Below are 23,348 nucleotides of genomic sequence, written 5' to 3'. Positions count from 1 at the left end.
GCCTATAAAGTCCCTCCCAAACTATACAATTAAGCAAAAACTAAGTCCCACTTGACACCTATAAATAATTTTTTGATGTACTGAGACCAATGCTAGTAATGTTTTAGAGAGGTTAAGAACCAGCTCAGTTGCTGGCAATAGAGATCTAAAACTCAAAGACTTAACTAATACAGGATTAATTTTCCCTCACATAAAACAATCCTGAAGATAGGCAATCTAAGGCTGGCATGCTCCTCCACAATGTTGTTGGGGATCTTTCTTCTCTGCCTTGCATAGTTTGGAACTTCTATCCTCAAAGTAGCCTCATGGTGCAAGATGACTGCTGGAGAGCCAACCATCACATCAAGAAGCAGGCATAGGAGGCAAAAAGGGGCTGATTTCCAGTTGTCTGTCCTATCTTAAGGAACTTTTCAGATGACTTACTCAATAAATTCTCCTTACATCTCATTAGCTACCCCTAGCTACAGGGTGGGCTGGGCAAATTGCCCCCAGAATAAATCAGGGCTCATTTCCTGAAGGACATGGGGTGGGTGATCTGTGGTGTCTGCCGCAGGCTGGCGTCTGTGAGTAGCTGGTGGAGGGTGCAGTAGCTGATTCTCTCTGGAAGGCAAACGTTTAAATAAGTATCGAGAGGGAGAAAACTCCTTCCCTCCCGTATAGAACCAAGTCTGTGGCTTTATGTCTGGGAAACAACTCAAAGGGAGAAACAAAATGCACACGCAGGGGTGTAGTCATGGTCCCGTGATCACTAAGCCGGATAATTTAGAAATAACTCAAATTTCCACCAGAGGGAACCCACAAGCACGCTGTGACGTCTTCACATGGTGGGACATGCTGTCAGTCTCTGAACGAGACTCCGGGCAGAGGTGTTTACAGCCGCACCGCGGAGAAAGACGGGAGGGACTCAGAAGCCCATCGTGGCGGGCCAGCCTCTGCGTGCGGAGCAGAGACAGCGCCACCTCACAGGCACGGTTTCTGCTTTAAACTTTGTAAACTTCCCCAAAACTTCTCACACACACACACACACACACACGTCCTTTATGTAAAATAGTAACATTTCCATGAGTAATAAAATATGCTAACAATACAAATGTACATAAAGTAATAATAAAATGATATATTGTATATAAATAATAGATATATTTAATAAAATATATAAATACAAATACAAATACAATAATATAATAATAAATAAAACTTGCTTAAATAAAGTTTTATTATAATAAAAATGTCTTCACTGTAGGCAATTTAGAAAGTGAAGTTGGGAGGAAAGGAGGAAGTGACTCTATCGATGGCTTTTCCTAGTCGGATGTTGTGTCCTTGGTCACGGCCACCGTGACTGCTTGGCGGTGCCCAAGCGTGCAGCTGGTCCTGCTCGTGCGCTGTGGGTCGGCAGGGGCTCGGCCGAGGTTCCGTGCATGTCTGCTGCCCGGGTCTCCCGTTCTCCCGGGAACCCCGCTCCTCAGGGTGCTCCTCCTGTCGGGGTCTGGAGCTCTCAGAGAAGCGAGCACGCAAGCCAGTCCTCTGAAGGTCCAGGCTCGGAACTGGCACCCTGCTGCTGCCACGTCCCACGGCACAAAGCAAGTCACTAGGCCCAGCCCAAGGTCGACAGATGTGGCGGGAGAGTGTCCTTCACCCACAGCGCAAGGGGAGGCGGGTGGACCCCCGCCAGGCTGCCACAGGTACACAGCCTTCCACACCTTTTCTATGCTTCTGTTGAATAAAGACGCGATCTTTACACAGCAGAATCATTCTCCTTGTGCCATTTTGTCACCTGGTGTGTGATCAACACATCCTTCCACGCTGTGCAACGCACGACTGCGCATGGTCACGTCATGACTTATTCCACCAGACAGACATAGATGTTTTCCTTTTTTACCATCTAAAAGCGATACTACAACGAACATCCTCTCCTGGTAGCTAAATCTTTGCAAGCATCTGTGATTTTTTAAAGAATAAATTTCTGAAAGTGGATTCAGTGAGTGGATAGCCAGCCTCAAGACCCCCAAGATCCTTGCGTTCGTAGTCACGCCCTTGGGTGGTCTCCCCTCACGGTAGATCAGGGCTGGTCTGGGTGGCAAATAAAGTACAGTAGAGGTGATGGCATGACTTCTGAGGCTGGTCATAAAGGGCATTGTGACTTCCGCCTTCTCTCCTGGGTCACTCGCTCCAGGGAGCCCTCTGCTGCATCCCGAGGACGCTCAGGCTGCGCCGTGGAAGCCCCGTGGGGGCAGAGCTGGGCCCCCGGTCAACAGTGGCACCAACTTGCAACGAGGGAGCGAATGACTTGGAAGTGGCTCCCAGCCCCAGTCAAGGCTTCAGGAGAGACCGCAGCCCCAGCGACGTCTGACTGCAGCCTCATGAGACCCTGCAGAGTCGCTCCTGAATTCTGGAGCCATGGGAACTGTTAGAGACACTAAATGATTATGGCTTTTTTAAGCCACTAACTTTTAGGGTAATTTGTTACACAGTGATGACTAAAACAATGAGTGTTCTGGTCATGAGGCCAAGCTCAGTGGTGGCATCAATGACCCCAGTGTCTCCACGCCCAACACAGTCAGGTCTGTTTCTCACTCGTGCTCGTCTGAGGGGGGTAGGATGTTGTTGTGACAACTTGTTGTCACCCCGAGGTGCCAGGGACCCAGGGTGTTTCAGTCCAGTAGGGGGTCACTGCCCCTCACGTCCAGGGGTGAGAATTAGTCACGTGATAGCACCCAGACTCGGGGCCAAGAAAATAACTGGATAACTTCTGAGCACTGTCTCTGCCACAGTGAACCAAAAACGCTAGAAACGGCTACTACGTATTTTTTTTTAATAACTTCAGAACTAAAGACATACATATTGAAACCATGATCCACAATTTTTCACTTCCTGTGGAATAAATAAAACCTTTCTTTCTTTTTAAACCTGAGAGTATCCGGACATGTACAGTTGCCGCAGGACAAACACCTGCAACCACAGCTACTCTTCTGCGCAACAATTCCGCAGATTGTATCGAGGGCGGTAAAATATCTACACCCTCCGGCCGACAATGCTGCCACCGGGATGGTCTTGCTCCATCTGGGGAGCTTCATGCACAATCGCCTCAGTGTTATACGAAGCAAGACAAATTGTGGGCAACTTCAGCTTATGCCCCGGAGGGGACGGACCACGGCATCTCCATGACAGAACACCACACAGCCACAGGAGCGGGGCTGGCGGTGCGACTCGGCACGGCGGCTGCTGCTGTGTCCTGCGGGAAGGCGGCAGACTGAGCAAACACAACGATGCAAACATTCAAACACAATGATGCAAACATTACAGGGAAGGAAGCAGAGCGTCCGGGTGCCTCAGGGCGGGAGCAGGTCTGCCTGCCCCACGCCTCCGCTGGCTGCCACGCTTCCCCCGTGGGCCGTGGCACCTCTGTAAGCCTACTGGACTTTTTCTCTGCCCCTCTGTCTATTTCTTAGCTAAAATGCCCTTCTTTAGGGGACGTGCCTCTGTCAGGTACAGTTCTGTGTGTCTGCTTCCCACGTTATTTGATAAGCAGGCAAAAAAGGAAAAAGAAACAACTAAAAGGCGATGCTGGCATTTGGATCCCTGATCAAAGGCACATCCCTGGCTTCACCATCCCCTCCCGGGCAACAGCTCTTTAGCATTCCCGAAGCTTCCCCAGGAGTGGACGCAGGTTGGGGCACAGGCTGGGCAGAAGTGGGGATGCGTCTGAGAGCCTGCATCCCTGGGGACCAGGCGCAGACCACCCTGAACTCCTGGGAGTCAGGCCCAAGTGAGAGCCCAGCCTAAGCCTGGGGACATCTCCCACCTCACAAGCACGAGATGCTGATGGCCCTCACGAATGATGCCCACCGCCCCCGGCGACCATGGCACCCGTGATGTCCACCACCCCATGATTCCTATTACCCCCCATGGTGTGCACAACCCCACAATGCTGTCGGCACCCTGATGGTACTGTGGGGGCCCCAGTGGTGGCCTCTGCTCCCAGCCCACCTCTCACTGACTGCTCTGTCCACCAGGCGCCCTCCAGGGAAGTACCTGCCTGGGCTGGGGGTGAGGAGCGAGGCCTGGCAAGGCCCTAGGTCTGGAATTCAGTCACCAGGGTGTGGGCTGGAGGCAGGTAGAGGGGGCCTGAGGGACCCGCTTGCACCAAGGCTGGCCTCCACCCTCTGGGCCTGTTTCCTCGTCTATACAATGGAACAATAGCACCTACGCCTGGTTGGTTGTGAGGGATCTGTGCAGGCCGGCCCCGCCCCCTGCAGGGGCACCATTCCCCAGGACCACAGGTCGAGGAAACTGAGGCCCAGAAAGTGGAAGAGCTGGTGTGTGGAAGGGAAGGCTTGATAGCTCAGAGGGCCGTGCAGAGCACTCTCACATGGCGGCAGTGAGGGGATGGCACCTGCCAGGGGTGGTCCCCAGCCCCATGCTGGCACAGGCCAGATCTATGCGGATGGGAGCCCAGGTAGGGCTCAGGCCCTGGCCACGATCCGGGACGCCATGCAAGCTCAGACAGCAGGGAAGCACCGGACGGCTGGGGGCAGTGGCTGGTGCCTCCCAGGGAGGAGGAGTGAGGGCCGGCGAAGGTCACGGGCATCAGCAGTGGGGGCTGCAGAGGGCTGGGGAGGAGGAGAGGAGGGTGCTGGCCAGGCCACCGGGTGCCCAAGGTCCCCAAGGCCATAGGCCTCCACTCAGGGCCTGTGGGAAACCTGGATGGGTCCCGGCGGCCCAGACTGAGAGACAGATGTGGTGCGAGCCCAGCACTGCAAGGGCAACCGGGAGCAGAGCGAACCCAGACCTGTGGGCACCGTGTGAATGGCCACACGGGGCTTCCCTCTAGCTCCATGTCACGGAGGGATGTTCCGCTCAGGGCCACACACCACGAGGGGGTCCTCACGCCGAGCCCAGCTCTCCGTCCATCATCGCCCAGACACGTGGTCCCTCTCTACCCCACAGCCTGCACCGGCTGTCAAGGATCTGAGAAAACAAAAAAGATGAAAAGGAGGAGGGTTCTTGTAAAGCTTCACAGAGAAGGACAAAAATGAGAGACAGTGGAGAAAGAGAGAGAGAGAGATGGGGAGAGGGAAGCCTCCGCCCACCTCGTTGCTGACCTGCACAGGTGTCTGGCAGCTCCTAGCTCCTCCAGAGAGGGAGACGTCCAGTGACGGGCTCAGGGATGGGCTTGTGGTGCAGTGCTGGCCTGCGTGACACAAGGCCTCCTGCAGGCCGCCCTGCGACAGGTTTCCTGGGCCCGGGGTCCACCCTCTGCCCGTGGCCCTTGGACCCTGGTGTCCAGCTCCCCGCTGGCGTGGAAGTTCCTCCTTCAGTATAGCGCCCACCTCCACTCAGGCCAGCAATGCAATGTCACCCCTGCACTGAGGCCACGATGGGGGACACCCCTGGGGGGGCCCGGCCTCACAGAGGCCAGGCGTGGGTCCTAACAGTTGCCCTCACTCCCTTGGGCTTACTGATGCCCCCGGCTGTGTGGAGGGACCAAAAGCAACAAATGACATTAGGTCTGCCTGTGTTGTTGGCCCTTGGCCCCGGGTGTCCAAAGGACATCAGGACCAAGGACTCAGAAGCTCTTTTCTTTTTCAGAAATTACAGCCATGTTTGAAAATAGCAGCATTTATTTCTCTGCCTTTTTTTTTTTTTTAATGTTTTCCAGAAATTGCTTAGGAAACACATGCCAATTAGAGTGGATCCAAATGACCTCTTTCCTCCTTCCCTCCACACTGGGCTCCTGGCCCAAGCTGATCAGGCGGGAGGGCAGCACTGGACTCGCTGGAGACGGGTTCCAGGAGCAATACAGCTGCGGCCACGGGGACACGGAGGTGGGCGGGATGCTCACCCTTTGCCTGAGGTTGGGCAGCACTTGTGCCACCAAACGTGTGTGCTCCCCTCTGGTCTGCAGCTGACCTGGGGGGTGTGGCCCGAGAACGTGCAACCCTCACTGAATCCTCAGAACTCCTCCTTGGGGGCAGCTGTCAGAGCTGGTTTACAAGCTGAACGTGTCCACCCCTTAGGAATGGCTGGGGCTCACGTAATAGAAATAGTTTTTCCCTCCTATCATGCGATCAGACCTGGGTAGCTGCTGCTTTGCCCAGAGGCTTGATGTTGTCAAGGTGGAAGCTTTGGTCCCTCTTGGCCTTCTCAGGGTTGATGCCTCATGGTCACAATCCAGCTGCTACAGCTCCAGGCATCATGTCTGTGCAGGCCCGGGAGAAACAAGGAGGAGCCCACAAGTCATCTCTGCTCTCTTTTATCCTAAAAGTAAAAGCCCCAAATTTCCCCAGTAGACTGCCCTTTAGGTCGCAGGGCCACCCCTTGCTGCAAGGCAGGGTGGAAAATATGGAACAGAATTGGCCCAGTCTTGACCTGTGCCCTGGGTCAGATATGCTGTCCCAGGGGCAGAGACTGCCACCCAATATCCATTCTTTCCCTCTTGATTTTTAGTAACTGAACCCCCACAGCTTATCTGGGTTACCCCAAATAAATGAAACTGGGAATGAAGGAGTTAAACTTTACCTGGATTGGGGTGACACTGTGCTTGTACCCACAAGGTTAACGTGGGAAACAAAGTGACCAAAGTTACTTTCTGAGCTCGTTCTGCAGAACAGCAGGAGGACACTGATAAGAGAGGAGCTTGCTGACAGCCGCTGCCTGACAAAGCGTCCCCACGAGCACGGAGAAGCTAAAGTGACTCATGGTCAACTCTAGCCGTCACAGGCTGAAAACCCACCGCGTGCAACACGCAGAACAGTCACGCCTGCGCAGAGGCCTCTCAGAACCCCAGCCCCAAGGCCACGTGCTCCCCCTCCCCCACCTAAAACCACAGATAAAAACCCCTGCTTGTAGCTTTTCAGGGAGTTGGGGATCATGGCATGAGCTGCCTGCTCTCCCTGCTCAGAGCTTTGCAGTGAAATTCTGACTTTCTTCCACTGCACCTGGTGTCAGAGACTGGCTTGCCGTGTGATGCATGAGGGAACTTCAGATTCAGTAGCACAAAGACCACATCTCTCTGTCTCCCAGACAACGTGGAAATTAATAAAAGAAACCTTAACGAAACTGGATCAGGGAGGCCTGCAAGGGGGCGCCCTCACCCGTCACACATCCTCAGTTACACCAACCAGGAGGAGACTGACTTGCACCTGGGACAGGAAGTACAAGTACTTTACTACCAAGAAGACTTCTCTCCCCACCTGGCAACAGCCCAGCCAATGAGAAATGCCACAGCTCAGCCAATGAGAAACATCACAGCCCAGCCAATGAGAAACACACAGCTCAGCCAATGAGAAATCCCACAGCCCAGCCAATGAGAAACACACAGCTCAGCCAATGAGAAATCCCACAGCCCAGCCAATGAGAAACACACAGCTCAGCCAATGAGAAACACACAGCTCAGCCAATGAGAAACACACAGCTCAGCCAATGAGAAACGCACAGCTCAGCCAATGAGAAACATCACAGCCCAGCCAATGAGAAACACACAGCTCAGCCAATGAGAAATGCACAGCTCAGCCAATGAGAAATCCCACAGCCCAGCCAATGAGAAATGCTGCAGCCCAGCCAATGAGAAACACACAGCTCAGCCAATGAGAAACGCACAGCTCAGCCAATGAGAAATCCCACAGCTCAGCCAATGAGAAACGCACAGCTCAGCCAATGAGAAACGCACAGCTCAGCCAATGAGAAATCCCACAGCCCAGCCAATGAGAAATCCCACAGCCCAGCCAATGAGAAATGCTGCAGCCCAGCCAATGAGAAGCCTTTGCCTCCCTGAACTGTCACTTCCCCAGTGGACTTTCCTTTAGAGCAGCCCCTCCCTCTCCCCCTTTTTCTCCATAAATGCAGCTCCCTCCTCTGTCCTCTGGACTTGCCTGTGGTCGACCATAGCCTGCACATCCTGAATTGCAGTTCTTTTGGCTATTCCTGAATAAATTTGTTTTGCAAATAAGACGGCTGGCTGATTTACTATTTAAGTTGAAGGCAGCCAGCCGTGCCCACGTAACTAAGTTCTAACCCACCACCTCAACACACGAGTTTCGTTCATCAGAAGGAGGGGAGCAGTGGCTGTTAGGGAGGCGCTGATGTGGGAAGACCACCACCCTGGCTTCCCGCTGGTCGGCTGAGTGAAACATCGTTCCTCAGATCCTTGGCCTGGGCTGCTTCTCTTCTCCAGACAAAACCTTCTCACCATCCGTAGACCTTCCTTTTGCGTGCTCAGTCCCTCTCCATCATGGTCCTTCTCTCAAATAGGTCCAGGGCTCCCTCAAAGAGGGATCCTGTGGCATCCTGTGGCTGAGCGGGGCTGGACACAGTGAGCCACGTTTTAGATGTTAGCGTTGAATTATAACTCACAAACACCAAGAAACCACCCGTGCTGGAGGTCCAGACTGATGCATTTTGAAAATCGTACACACGGACCATCACAGATATCAAGAACGTTAGACACATTCGAACGTCGCTGCGCTGGAAAGTCCCTGCAGGCCCTTTTGCAGCCAAGCCCTCTGCCCCACTGCAGAGCGCACCCTGTTCTGATTCATTTTGCCTGTTCTGGAGCCACAAAGAAAGGGAATCATTATGTGTCTGGCTTCTTTCACTCACAGAATGTTTGTGAGATTCATCGGTGTTGTTACCTGTACCCGCGGCTCCTCCCTCTTCCCCGAGCCGTGCTCGATAGTGGGGCATCCGGCACGACAACATGTTCACTTGCTGATGGACCCGGAGGCGGCTCCCTTATGGGGCTGATAGGAACGAAGCCGCTCTCAGCACTTGTGGGTAAGGACTTGTGTAAGCACATGTCCTCACCTCTCCTGGGCAAGTGGAGTGGAATTTCTGGTTAAGTGTGTATTTAGTTTTATAAGAAGCTGCCAGACAATTTTTAAAGTGGCTGTACCGTTTTACACCAGCAAAGCTGGAGTCCCAGTCGCCCCGTCTGTGCCCCGACGCTGGGCATTTTCTGTCTTTCAGACTTTCAGCCATTGCAGAGACTGGGAGAAGAATCTCACTGGGGTTCCCCGAGCATTTCCTTGACGACCGATGGCATCAAGCACACTTCCCTGTGCTCGGCCGTTCGTATATCTTCCTTTGTAAGTGTCTGTTCAAGTCTTTGGCTCATTTTAAAATCCGGGTCATTCATCTGTCGCTTGACTGTTTCAGGAGCTCTTTCTGTATTGTGGATGCCTGTCTTTTTTTGGATAGAGGCGTTATAAATATTTTTTCCGAGTCTGTATCTTGTCTATTCTTTTCTTAACGGTTTCTTTTGATAAGAGGATGTTTTCAATTTTATGAAGTCCAGTTTATCAGATTTTGTGGCTGTTTCTTTTGGCAACCTGTCCAGGAGGCCTCTTTTTCCCCTGAGGAGCCCAGTGTCAGGCTCTCCCAGGACAGGGCGCTGCCAGGGGGTCCAAGATGTGGGGTGAGGACGTCTGTGCCCAGCCACACACCCTGGATGGTGTTCCCTTGCAGCCTCACAGCCCCACCCCAGCCTGGTGATGGCCTTCCCATGGCTCCTTGATCCAGGCTCTGCTCTCCAGGCCTCCCCCCGCGTCCTGACCCACCAAGCTCGCTGTGCACCAGCCACCAGAGCCTGCACTGTGGGGGCTGCAGACCGACTTCCCTGGTGCCTAGTGGGCTCAGGTGAGCCTTTTCCCTGGAGGCCTAGCCCTTCCCCAGCTGGCCTGCCCTCAGCGCTTGGGTTCCCTGGAGCTTTGTCGTCTCATCGGTGCTCACCAACTGGTCATATTAAACGTCCCGCTAGGGTCCTTGTGTGGTCCCTACTGCCTGACTGGACACAGACCAATGCAGTCACAGAGACACCGTCCAAGAAGGCCTGTGACCAGCGAGACACGAGATGCGTGTGTTTTTACCATTGTGATCATTTTTGAGTACACAGTTCAGTAGCGTTAAGTGTATTTATATTGTTGTGATTCACAGATCTGGAGCTTTCTCATCCTCCCAAACTGAAACTCTGTCCCCATTAAACACTCACGCACCATCCCCCTCCCCCAGCCCCTGGCACCACTGTCCTACTTTCTGTTTTTGTTATGCGACGCCCCTGAGGGCCTCACATGAGTGGGGCCATATGAGGACTGGCTTACCTCACCGAGCATAGTGTCCTCAAGGATCGTCCGTGTTGTAGCCGGTGTCAGAACTTCCTTCCTTTTTAAATGGAAGAATATTATGAGTGTCTGGAGTGGGAAGGCCTGTGGACGTGGCTCAGACCCTGGGCTGGCAGCCCCTGAGCTTCCCTGTGCACGGCCGTGGGGCCTTCCTGGAACACTGCCACCGGTCCCTCTGCGCCTGGGCGTCTGCAGAGCGTGCTCAATGCTGGCTGCTCCTCTGGCGCACAGAGGACTTTCCTGCCACCCAAACAACAGATGGTCAGGAAATGAAGACTCGCTCTAGTACCAACCAGAGGGAAATCTAATTCACTTGGCAGAATGTACGGTCAGAAAATCATGTGGCTTGACACATGTCGTCTTGTTGGGTGGTGCTGGCCTTCAGAGACCAAGGACCAACAGCCCAGAAGCTGGGTGGGGCTGGGGCGCTGGGATTTCACGGTCTTCTCTGTGTCAGCTGCCCTCCCAGGCTCTCAGGCCTGGGTTGGTTTCTACTCTACCCCAATGGTAGCCATGTGACTGCGTCAGCTCCTCAGCTAGGACGCCTGGGACAGGCCAGGTACTTTATATGCTGTGTGACTACAAGTGATACAAATCCTAAAGTACCAGCTGCTTAGGCAAGAAAGGCGTTTCTTTCTTATCACATAGAGGATGTGCCAAGGTGAGCAGGACAGGGCTGGTGTGACAGTTCCATGTTGTCAGGACCCCAGGTTCTTCCTACCTTTCTGCTCTGCCATTCTCAATATGTAGCCTCCACCTCAAGGCCTAAGATAGCTGCTTGAGTTCCAGCCATCATGCTTGCTTCCCAGACAGCAAGAAGGAGGAAGAGAGAAAGAATGGTGCACTCTACACTCTAAGACACTTCTTGGAAGTTTCTGGACACTTCCTCTCGCATCAACGGTCAGAGCTCAGCCCCATAGCCTTGCCTGGGTGGAAGGGAAGCAGGGAGATGTACTTCCTATTCCAGGCATCCATGTTCCAAGATAAAGTTCAGGGTTTCTATGAAGAGGAAGAAGAGAACGGAGAGTGGAGGACACGTAGCCATCTCTGTACACATCCCCAACTCTAAGAAGTTCTAATAATTTAAGTTCAAATCTTATTTCTATATTTTTGTTAAGTAGCCTAATCACACCCGATGAGACTCAAAGGGTGTGGGGGGACCTCTCCCTCGTGCTACTGCCCCCAGGGGTGCTCAGCGCCACCAGAGGTCTTCTGGGCCAGCAGTTCTCAAGGTGGGTCCCAGATCCGGACCAGCATCATGGGGAATCTTCCCCCAGATCCGCTGAGTAGTTGGTCTGGGGGCGAGACCAGGAAACAGTTTGGCCAACCTGCGGGGGTCCTGAGCCTGCAGACACCTCTCTGCCTGAGAGGCCCGGCCCGTCTGCGCCGCTGGAAGCCCAGAACTCATGCTGTCCTTCTCGCTGCTTCATTGAGCAACACTCAGGACTGTAGACAATCCCCTCCCTTTTATTTTGCTGAAGATCATCCCTGAGCGAACATCTGGGCCAGCTTTCCTCAATTTTGTATGTGGTTCACCACCACAGTGTGGCTGACAAGTGGTATGGATCTGCGCCCGGGAACTGAACCCAGGCCGCCGAAGCAGAGCCCACCAAACTTAACCACTAGGCTCCCCGGCTGGCCTCAAGCTCCCTTTTTGAACAGTTGATTGGGATATAATCTATTCCATACGTTTCACCCTCTTCACGTGCACCTTCGCTGATGGAGGTGCATTCAGAGCTGTGCATCCGTCACCATCATCCATTCTAAGACACTTTGATCATTCCTCTTTATTTTTAATTTAATTTCAAGTGGTCACCTTCAAGCGACCTAAACATTTTAAGGCCTCCCCTCTGTGCCTGCCCCGCCCACTCAGCGCCCCACAGCCCGGTGCCACTGTCCTCGGGTCTTGTGTTTCCATCTGGAATCTCTTGCTGGGAAGGGGTGAAGCAGACAGACCTACGTTCTCTGTCCTGGCGCGTGGCCCAGAGCAGCCCGCAGCCTCATGGTCCTGCACTCGGCACCTCTGCCCGAGTTTTCTGTCTGGTGGTGGGGCCACCTGACCAGCCCCCGGGGGCTCAGGGCTCCGTGGGCGACAGGTCTGCTCACAGCAGTAGCAGGACCAGTGAGGCCTCCAACATCCCCTCCTGGGCTTGTTCAGTCAGCTGTCAGCTCTGGGCTGCCAGCCCGGAGAAAGTGACGTCCCTTCTCCCACGATCCCGCCACCCCAAAGCCTGACCCCGGGCAGGTGGGACTCCTCGGGGCCCTGACCTGGAGTCCCCAGGGCAGTGATCTTCAGGTCTGTCCCACGATGCTGTGTGCTCACCAGGGCTCAGCCGGGGTCTGTGGGGGATGCATCCTCATAAGTGTTTTTTGAATGAATGAATGAACCAGTCATCCCCACAGCCCCAGCAGGAACTCCAGACCTTGGCACTTCCTGCACGTCCCGAGCCTCCGTTTCTTCCTCCGTAGAAGGCGACAGGCATCCTCACCTCGTATTGCCGTGGGCAGAACTGGGAAGCTGGAGCGGCTTCCTCTCCCCTCTTCCCAGAGGGAGAGAGCAGCCCCAGCCAATGGCCCCCCGAGTCCAGCCGTCCTGACCCCACCCCGCAGGGCATCCAGTGCGGCCGGTGCCAGCAGGGGGCGCAGCGCACCCGGGCATGGGAGCCGCGAAGTCCAGGACTGGGGGCGAGGGGGACTTGGCCAGAGGAGCGTGGAGAATTCAGTGAAAGATTACGTTGGACACAGGCAACCACGGGAAAAATAGGTAAACTTCATCAAAATTAAATGCTCTTGGGGCTGGCCCCGTGGCCGAGTGGTTAAGTTCGTGTGCTCCACTTCGGCAGCCCAGGGTTTCACCGGTTCGGATCCTGGGCGCAGGCATGGCACCGCTCATCAGGCCACGCTCAGGTGGCGTGTCACACAGCACAGCCAGAGGTACTCACAACTAAAATATACAACTACGTACTAGGGGGATTTGGGGAGAAAAAGTAGGAAAAAAAAAGAAGATTGGCAACAGTTGTTAGCTCAGGTGCCAATCTTTAAAAAAATAAAGAGAGATGTTTAAAAAAAAAAATTAAACGCTCTTGTGAATCAAAGGACACTATTGAGGGAGCGAAAGACCACACACAAAGTGGGAGAAAATATTTGCAAGTCGCAGGTCTGACCAGGGTCTGGCGTTCAGAATATATAGAAAACCCCTAAAACTCAGGAGCAAAAAGACAAACAAGCCAGTTCCAAAGTGAGAGAAGGGTTAGAACAGACATTTCTCCAAAGAAGATAGACAAGTGGGCCATATGCACATGAAAAGATGCTCAACATCACTAAAGTTAGAGAAATGCAGACCAAAGCCGCAATGACACGCCCCTCACACCCGTTAGGGCGGTTACCATCAAAGACAGAGGACAAGCGTTGGCAAGGATGCAGAGAAACTGGAACCCTTGCGCACTGCTGGTGGGAGTGTGAAATGCTGCAGCCACTGTGGATTCCTCAAATGGCTAACATAGCATGACCTTCTGGCCCAGAAACCCCACGGAGGTTTATACGAAAGCGTGTACATGAGTGTTCATGACAGCCAGAAAGTGGAGACGCCCGAGTGTCCGTCATCAGGCAACGGATAAACAGACTGGTCCACACACCGGAACGTGAGCCACCCATAAAGGGAGTGAAGTGCTGACAACCGGAAGAACCTGGAAAGCATTTTGCTGAGTGAAAGAAGCCAGACACAAAAGGCCGCGTAGTGTGATTCTATTTATGTGAAACGTCCACAAAGCCGATCCAGAGACAGAAAGTGGATTAGTGGTTGTGAGCTGGGGGAGGAGGTGGAGAGACCGCTTGACGGGCTCGGGTCTTCTTTTTTTCCGCTTTCCCAAACTTTATTAAAGAAAAGACAATGATGGGTGGCTCTCTAGAACATCACCAATTTTCTAGGATTCCTCCCTCGAAAACGTGGCCTCTGACTTCCACACGCGAGCCGGAGCGCACTAAGGTGGCGAGAGGCTGCAACCCCAGAATGCCTCTCCCGGCCCCAGTCCCCGGGCCGACTCGCATGGGCAGCAATTGCCTGAACCACTGCCCAGGCCTCAGGAGCCTTCATCTGCAGCTCCCTGAGTTCCTCATCGCACAGTGTGGGCACCTCGTGAGGAGCTGCCTCTCCCGGGTCAGAGCCCAGACCGCGCTGGTCCGCAGGGGCAGGCAAGTCTCGCGTCCCAACTGCTTCCTGCGTCAGGCTCCCGGACCAAAACGTGGCCGGCCTGGAGCGCTGCCTCGGAAGGTTGGCCAGAGCCAGGCCAGGCTTGGAGGCAGGGTCGTTCACACCCGGCCGGACCGCGGGTCTACATTTTTAGTTACATGGTCAGCATTTTTTGTGTTATTGGGTAAAGTCTCTGAATTCGGAGCATCATGTCCATATTCAAGTCTAACAGCTAAACCCTTGTCCGTCTGGAACCTTGAAGGACACTTAATGTCTCTGAGATGCTCTTCAGGGAGCGTGGGCTGGTCACCGCCCCGGGACGTTCCTCAGGTCACCTCTGTCTTCCATCTCATGGTGTCTGGTTTTCTGATCTTCAAGCCAGACAATGAACTCCGCAAATTCTTTTCATCTCGGCCGTTGGAGTGGCAGGTCGTGGTGGTCGCAGGCTGTCCTGGTCCCTGCTCCCACTCTGGCCCTCAGGGTTCGGCAGGAAAGCCAGGCCTTCTCTTGGGGTGATGAGAATGTTCTGGACTTACTGGTGATGGTTGCGCAGTCCGTGAATGTGCTCATGACCACTCGACAGTACACTTTAAAAGGGGATCTTTAGGGCATATGAATAACGTCTCAATTTAAAAAAACACTTTTTGGTCAGTGTGAAAGTATGGTGGCTGAGGGTGGGCATGTCCTTGCAACACTGGCTGGTGGCACCCCCCAGGGCGCTGTTAAGCATTTCTGCCCAGTTTCCAGACATTTTTGAGGCCTGATGGGTGCTTTTCTGTCAATTCACCTTCTCATTCATTTCACCCCGTGATTCTTTCTCTGGGGTAAATGTGATGGAAAATTGCAATCTGGCAGACAGGATTGTGTCTGGGGCACAGTGAGGGCCGGGCTGTGTGAGCCCGGGTTGGGGTATTCACTGTGCCCGGGACCCAGCCAGGCTGCCCCAGGGCAGCGACAGTAGAGGAGGGTCAGGTGTGCAGGAAGTTGTGTCTGGGCATCTTGTCCTGGAGAGATTCCACTGGGACCGATGGACCCGAGGGAGGAGCTTCCTGTGTCTGCGGGGACCGGACCCCACACACCGACTGTCTGTGTCTTCACAATATGCACACTTTTGATTTATTTTTTCTACTTTATTTTTCGGATTTTTAAAAATACTTGATTATTATTTTCCTTTTTCTTTATTTGGGATTTTTTGTGTGTGCTTTTTTTGGTGAGGAGGATTGGCCCTGAGCTAACATCTGTTGCCAATCTTCCTCTTTTTTTTTCTCCCCAGAGCCCCAGTGCATCGTTGTATCTCTAGTGTAGATCATTCTAATTCTTCTATGCGAGGTGCCACCACAGCACGGCTTGAAGTGTAGGTCCATGCTCAGGATCCGAATCTGTGAACTTGGGGCCACCTGAGTGGAGCATGTGATCTTAACCACCAGGCCACGGGGCGGCTCCATGTGCACATGTTTAAAACAGCTCCAAAGTTACAAAGGGTACCTTGGAGTAGATTAATTTCTTCAGCTGAATGACAAATGCTGCTTTGCAATTGGCCCTGGGACAGAGCAGCTGAAGGTGCATCCTGGTCAGCAATCTCTTGGTTTTGCCTGACTGCCTGCAACGACCTCTGACCTCTGGGCCTTGCTGAGGTCAGAGTGAGGCCAAGTTGGACCTGCCCTGTGAGCCCAGCACAGCAAGGAGCACACCGAGTGCTGCCCACAACCTTGTGTAAAGCACCCACGATGGCCAGCTTCCCAAAATACACAGCCCAGGAATGTGCCGGAACCACGCTGGGCCCGGGATCCCAGTACTGGGAATCCAGGATGGCATCCCCTTCTGTCACCACCATCTCCGTCTTGCAGATCAGCAAGGTGGGCTCAGAGGGGTTGAGAGGGGAGGGCAGATCCACCAGGCCCCGGGGTGTGCGCTCAGCAGCAATGGCTGCTGCGTAAGGCACTCTCCCGGGTACGGGAGCTTCTCCACAGCAGGACAGGCTACCGCGAGCATCAGAAGCCGCTAAGTCACCGGCATCTTCAGGAACGGAGCAGCGTGGCTGGCCAGCCCTACGTGGGTAACGCAGCCAAAAGGGTCCACGTCAGAAATGCCTCTGGGCACACGGCAGCTGGCGCCTCTGAGCCCCTTGGAGGGAGATGGGGGAGCCACCGTCCGGCCCAGAATGTGGAGCCCTGCTCTTTCTTCCTGCCAGGAAGGGTGGGATCAAACACCCGTGATGATGTCCCGAGCCGGTGTCCCACTCACCTGATTGTGGTGTTTGCGCCGGCCAGGGCTGCAGGCAGGCAGGGGCCATGGCGTCTGGCACAACCTCGCAGAGCCCTGGCTGAGGCAAGCTGACGAGGTCCCTGCCCTCAGCCGGCCACCTCCTCTGCAGGGGTGACAATGGCCCCGGCTGCCTGGACCCCATGTGTGAATGCCAGTGCTCGTGCTTCATGAGCCGCAGGTCATGCTGGGCCTTCCCCAGATGCCACCCCGAGAACACCCTGCACCCCAGTTATTACCACCCACAGTCATCGGTCCCCACAGCGTAGGGGACCCTGGCCTCTGCCACGAGTGCTGGCGTGGGCTGCAGGCAGGCCTGGGGCTGGGGGTTAGGGGTCAGGTCTACAGGGACCAGGTATGGACTGAGTGGCCAATCCAGCAGCTCCCATCCCAGCTGGGGCACAGGCTGACAGCGGGCCCTAGAGGGGAGATGCCAACCTGGCCCAGAGTGATCCAAGGGAGGCTGGGGGCTCAGTGGCATGGGGTCTTGGCCACCTGGAGCTGCAGCGACCCACCCTCCTCCGATCTGGCCTGAGCTGCCTGCTGCACGCACTGCAGGCGTCCACTCTGCTACCCGCACAGTCACCCCAGGGGGTGGGCAGGTGGGAGACTGAGGCCCCGGCCTTGGCTTAGCTCCTCGGGCAGCTGGCCTTGAATCCGGGCCATGTACTTGATGACCACCACTCTGGCTTCCGTCTCGGGGCGAAGATCCTGCTCAGTGGGGTCCCCAGAAGAGCAAAGTGGGTTCATTCACCAGCACGGGGTCCCTCTGCCGGCTCGGGCTCTGCTGGGCTGGACTGTGGGGTGAGAGAGGCCGAGGCAGCATGATGGTGATGTCCGGCCGGGCTGTGGGCCCGTGGAGACCTCCCCTCTGCAAGGGTGACTTCTGAACTGAGGGCCCACAGAGGAGACAGAACAGCCACGCAGAATGGAGGGGAGGTGTTGGGGGCAGGGGGACGCCAGGCCCTGTGTGGGCAGCTGGAGGAAGAGAGACGGCCAAGCGGCCCTGGGCCGTGGCAGAGGCTGGACTCACACGCAACAGGGGCGTGGAGTTAAAGCCGCACTTGGAACCGAGTTTCCCCTAACGAGAAAGTCAGTTAACACGCTCTGTGGGGGCAGCACTGGTGGGGGTGTTGACTGTACGACCCCTCCCGAGGGTGATGGGGCAAAATCTATCACAATTACGAAGCATAAGCTTCCACTTCTTTTTTTTTTAAAGATTGGCACCTGAGCTAACAACAGCTGTTGCCAATCGTTTTTTTTTTTCTCCTTTTTCTCCCCAAGTCCCCCCAGTACACAGTTGTATATCTTAGTTGCAGGTCCTTCTAGTTGTGGCATGTGGGACGCTGCCTCAACGTGGCCTGACAAGTGGTGCCATGTCTGCGCCCAGGATCCGAACAAGCAAAACCCTGGGCCACTGAAGCAGAGCGTGAACTTAACCACTCGGCCCCGGGGCCGACCCACAAAGCATAAACTTCTGAGCCAGCGGCTCACTCAGGCCCACCCGAGCGGGTCGGCGCCTGGCACAGCTGTGGCAGGCGTTTAAAACGCCAGAAAAGCACAAAGAAAAAAATGAAATTCGCCCTAACAGAAATAACCGTTGCTGACATCCAGGGTGACTTCTTGCAGTGGAGATGGTCCCCGACTTACGATGATTCAGCTTATGATTTTCTGACTTTATTACGGTGAAAAAGCGACACGCGTTCAGTAGAATGAATGAGATCTTCAACACTTTATTAGGAAACAGGCTTGTGTGAGAAGATTCTGCCCGACTGTAGGCTCACGTAAGTGCGCTCAGCACTTTGGAGGTCTGTAAGCTATGACGATTGTAGGTTGTGTTACATGCATTTTTGACTTACGATATTTCCAACGTATGGTGGGTTTATCGGGACGTAACCCCATCGTGAGTGGAGAAAGATCTGCACTTTCCTCTGAGATCATTCCTCTGTCTGCTGTTCTAACAATTGTCCCGAGAGCCTCCACGATGCTCCGAGCTCTCCTGTGGTGCCAGGACCCAGTGCCGAGAGTCCCACTCAGCATCCGCTGCGGGAACAGGCGACCTCCAGTCCTTGGCCTTGGATGCTGAAGGGCAAGCCAGGCCTCCTGTGGGAAGTGGATCGTTTTCCAATCTTTCGGGATCTTTAGAGATTCTGGGACAAACAGCTCTGGCCTGAATCCTTGCTGTCCTTGGGGTAGATTCTGAAACTGGCTCCAGGAGTGGGGACAAGTCGGAGACTTTGCGAGCGGCTCTCCTGGAGGCTGTGCGGCCCCTTGCCATCCACCACCCACCCCCCTCAGCCTCCCCCCACCCCCGGCTCTGGGCTTGTTATGAAAATGAGGCTCATCCTTTGCTTGTTCCTCGGGAACTTGGCCTTTTCCACCCATATTGAACCCATATTGATTCACGTGAGCTTCGCATTTCTGCAACGACCCCTCACCTCTCATATCTGCTGCGAACATTTTCCTCAGGTCTGTGCCCACCCTTCAGTCCTGTTTCTGAATGTCTCCACTCCAGGGGTCTGGCCTTTCCTCCGTAAGTCCCCCGCAGGCCCACGGATCTCTCGCTGGAGGCCCGCGTCCTCGGGAAGCTCCCCGGGCCGGGCGGAGGCCTCCGTTGAGCCTGCAGCCCTGGCTCTGCGTCTGCTCGTGGCCTGCCCTCGGCACCTCCCTTGCCTCTCCGGGCCTCGATTTTTCACCTGTGAAAAGGGCTGCTTTGCTCTCGCTGGTGTCTGTGCTGACCTCTGACCCTCGGCTTCAGGCCCAGGCCCCCAGCCCCACATCCTCAGTGGCACAGACTGGGGCACGTCAGACCCACGGAGCGCCGGCCGCCACACGCTCCCGCCCGCCGCCCCTGCGCCCTGATGTGGAGCCCTCCCCGTGGGAAGGCCTGCCTTGCCTGTGGAGCCCGGGGTCGGCAGGCCTTGCTTTAAAGCAGAGGATGCTTCTGGTGTCAGAGCCCAGTTATCTCGCAAAACGGCTCTTCTGTGTGTAAGACCACCAAGTGTTCACTCGTCTAAGGGTCGCGGCTGCCGTTTGTTGATGGATGGCTTCGCCCTGATGTGCAGCTCACACAAAACCTTCCCGAAGACAGGCGTGTGGCCCGCGGTCCACGAGGCTGCGACCCCTCCCTTGGCGGGTGAGTGGGGAGCGCTGAGCTGGGAGGCGGGTAGTGTTAAGGAGCCCCTCCTGTGAGAAAGGTCGTCCGGGACCCTCCCATCCCCCTCGCATGGAGGAGGCAGTCATTTAATAGATGAGCAAGCTGAGGCCACGAGGGACCCCTGGGAGTGGGCACAGACCTGCAGGGGGACCCAAGCCTGCTTCCCCAGGGTCAAGGTCAGGGTGTGGGTGGCATGCTTGCCTTTACTTTGGAGAAACCCTCCTCTCATACTCAGCTCTTGGGATCCAGGGGAGGCACGTGACCCGGGTCTGGCCCATCAGAGCATTCCAGCCCTGTCCACGGGGATGGTTCAGGGATGGGCATGTGGCCTGTCAGCCAAAGAGATCCAGTCCCAGGGCTTTTCACGGGACTGTGGAGGGAGAAGCCGGAACCTCAGCCTGGAGCTGCCTGGGGCTGTGGGTGGTGCCCCAGGAAGCGTCAGCCTGTGCATGAAGTCACCACAGAAGGAAGCAGAGTTGAAAGACAAGAAATGGAGCTCCTGGATCCAGCCACACCTAAAACTGTGGCTGCCCACCAGATTTTCCGCTATGTGAATCAATAAATTCCCTTTTTGGCTTAAGCCAGTTTGAGCCAGAGTTTTGTCACTTGTAAGAAAGTGTCCTGGGTGATGTGCACCCTTAGAAGGACAGAAACAGAATTAGAAGCAGCCCCACTTCTGATCCCAGAGTCTACGAGCAGGGGAGGGGACCTACAGCCTTGTCAGGTCACTCCAGGCGGCGAGCCCAGGGGACGGGCAAGGGCACAGGGGACAGAGGTGCAGCGGCAGCCGTGGCCGGTGTGTGGTGTGCGTGGAGAAGAGAGAATAAAAAGCAAATGTGGCAAAATCTCACAACTTTCCTTGTGAATTTTAAATTTTTCAAAATCAAAGTTGAGAAAAACAAGAACAAGCCTGTGCCAATCCCACTTTGGCCGCAGAGGGGCTTTGGGGCTGCTGCCCAGAGCAGACCCAGGAGTGGATCACCTGGCGGGCGGGCGGCCTCTGCCTTGGTTTGTATCTGCCCCCCAGGCCCCACCGTGTGACCTCGGGAGGGAGCTTGGGTCCCAGCACCCAGCTTTCCCATCTGCAAATGCAGAGTCACAATTCCCACTTCATGGGCTGGTCGCAGGACCCTAAATCAGGACGTGTGCATGCGACCTGGACCAACCAGCCCAGGGATGACGGTCAGTGCCAGCAGGGTGCTGGGGGCACATGCCCTGTGCCGTGTCTGGCAGCCCCACTGTGTCTACACTGCACATGGTGTCCCCAATCTGCCAGTCCTGGGTGGTGGTGGTGGGGAGATGGGGCACAGCCCACCCAGGCCTCCAGGGAAAGGATGAGCAAGCTCAGCCCTGGGACCCACCCTCCCCGGCACCCGGGACCCATGCTATGAACCCACAGGCTGATTCCTCCCCCAGGGAGCCCAGCGGGGACCCATCCCTGAGCCATTTGACCCACCACTCTGAAGGTCTCAGAGGCTGAAAGCTGCGGGCCTCACTGGGCAGACGTCAGAGGAGATGAGATGTGGGGTGAAGCGCTCCCGTGCACATCGCTGAAGTGGTCTGGATGACACCCTCTGCCAGAGGAAGAGAAGCAAAGGAAAGCGACAACGATAAACGTCTGTCCTGGCTCAGGAAGGGGTAATGTTCCGTGTGTCTTCAGGTGAACTCCTGGGCAGGGTCTTGGCGTTCGAGGGCAGGTGTGACTGTCGTTCATCTGAGCCACCGCCTGCCGCCACCACGAACCATTGTCCCCACGGCCACAGTGCCCATCACGTCCTTTCCATCACCGGGCTGACCCTGGAGCGCGGCGTTGGGAGGGTCCCCTTAGCTCCTGGGGGCAACTATCTTGCTATGAGCAAAGTTTCACTGTTTTCATATTTAGGAGCCATTTGTATTCTGTCATCGTTAATTTTCTATTTATATCACTAGTCTGTTTTTCTGTTGGATCGTTGGTCTTAACTTACTGATTTCTGGGAACTCTGGATGAATTAAGGAAATGTGTCCTGTGTCCTTCTGCTTTATGGTACTTTTTGCTAGGCAGAGTCTTAGACAATTAAATTCATCTTTTACACAGATAACACACAGTCGACGCTCATTATTCGAGGATTCTGTATTTGCCAACTTACCTTCTTGCTAAAATTTATTTGTGCCCCCAGAACCGGCAGTTGCCGCACTCTCGAGGCCATTGTGTACGTGCGCAGAGCGATGAAAACCCCAAGTCGCCCGATGGGCACATCCCCGGCTGAGGGGCACAAAGTGGAGCCAGCCGCCATGGTCCAGCTCCCAGGCTGTGAACAAGCGTCCCCCTGGCAGGCTCTTCACACCACGTTTTTGCTTTTTGTGCCTTTTGTTGGTGGCTTTACTGTCTCAATGGCCCTGAGTGGTGCAGCTGCACTGTCTGTTGCTCCCGAGTGCAAGGGGGCCTCACGGAGGGAGCAGGTGTGGACTAGCCTCTCAGCATGAGTCGCAGTGCTGTTGCCCAAGCGAATCAACACGCGTGCGTGAGATGTAGTGACCAGAAACACATGGACAGTTGTGTGCTGGCTGGTTGACGGGGACGCTGTGACTGGGGCCCGTGCACACCCACCCTGCGTCTTCCCCGGTGCAGCAGTTCAGTGCACGCTGGTCCAGTGTTCGCAGGGACTTTACGGACGTAATTACTGTGGGTTACAGGGATCGACAGTGCACATGGAGGACCAAGTTTCAGAATGCATCCCCCCGGAGTCCTTTAGGAAGTGACGCTTCTCATCTTCCTCCTCCGGCCTCCCCTCCATCGGGCGGCCCCCCTGCTGCCCTGAGCGGGCAGTGCCCTGTGCGATGTGGTCACTCTCCATGTTGCTGTGCACACTGGGTCTGCGCACAGTAGGCCAGCAGGTGTCTGATGGTGCGTTATGTCACCCGGCACCTCTTCAGCCTGGACGAGCAGGCACTCCTGGGGCCGGCACCCCATTCACACTGAGCCTGCTGAAAAATCCCAAGTTGGGCAGGTGGGGTGCCCGGCCAGAGGACAAGCCTCGTCCACATTGTGCGGAGAGTGGTGTGGCCCGGGGCCATCACCGGGCTGCAGGGGCCCACTGAGTGCCAGGGAAACTCTGGTGGGAGAGACCCCTATGACCCCCGGGCCTGCGTCAGCCACCCCAGTTGGCAGGACAACCTGCTTCAGCCACCTGTCAGGCCCTGTCCTGGACAGTGCCGTGGGCTCTGGTCTGAGGACCCCCCACCAGGCCCATCAGGCGGATGCCAGACCTGTGGCCGCCAAGCTGCCCACGCTCCCTCTCTCTGCTCCGTCCACAGGAGCCACAGGCCCACACCCCTCCCACCAGCTCTGTGGTCCTGAGCTTGTGGCCAAGACCCCCGAGTGTCCAAGTCCCCTGTGGAAATGGGGACTGACGGATCCCCTGGATCAGGGCCATTCCCCTCTCCACGGGCAGGTCCCACCGGCGAGGAGACGACGCCAAGGCAGGAAATGGCCGGAGCCCCACACGGCCGCCACATCTCAGTCCTCCTGGGCTGCTGGGCCTGCGAATTCCATCAGTGACTCCCTCCCAGCCCGGAGCTAGGTCCCTCCACCACCTGGGACTAACTTGGAAACTGACGTTCAGAGAAACGAGCTCACGTTGAAGGT

At 55.4% G+C, this 23,348-nt stretch overlaps 1 long non-coding RNA gene across 2 annotated transcripts; it reads right to left on the bottom strand.

The window, feature by feature from the left end:
• Positions 1–2,795: 2,795 nt before the first annotated feature.
• Positions 2,796–10,390, bottom strand: LOC139078535 (uncharacterized). Of its 2 annotated transcripts, XR_011531537.1 has the most exons (5): positions 10,095–10,390; positions 6,075–6,199; positions 5,103–5,191; positions 4,790–4,968; positions 2,796–3,232 (listed from the first exon to the last, which is right to left on the bottom strand). It is a non-coding gene; the product is annotated as an uncharacterized lncRNA (long non-coding RNA). The 2 variants fall into 2 exon arrangements; XR_011531538.1 differs by lacking the exon at positions 5,103–5,191 and having other exon boundaries at positions 10,095–10,357.
• Between the last annotated feature and the right edge of the window lie 12,958 nt (positions 10,391–23,348).

Source organism: Equus przewalskii, chromosome 22 (assembly GCF_037783145.1).
Source record: "Equus przewalskii isolate Varuska chromosome 22, EquPr2, whole genome shotgun sequence".
NCBI classification, from domain to species: domain Eukaryota; kingdom Metazoa; phylum Chordata; class Mammalia; order Perissodactyla; family Equidae; genus Equus; species Equus przewalskii.
Note: the sequence above shows the minus strand (reverse complement) of the source record. Positions and strands in the feature narration are given on the sequence as shown.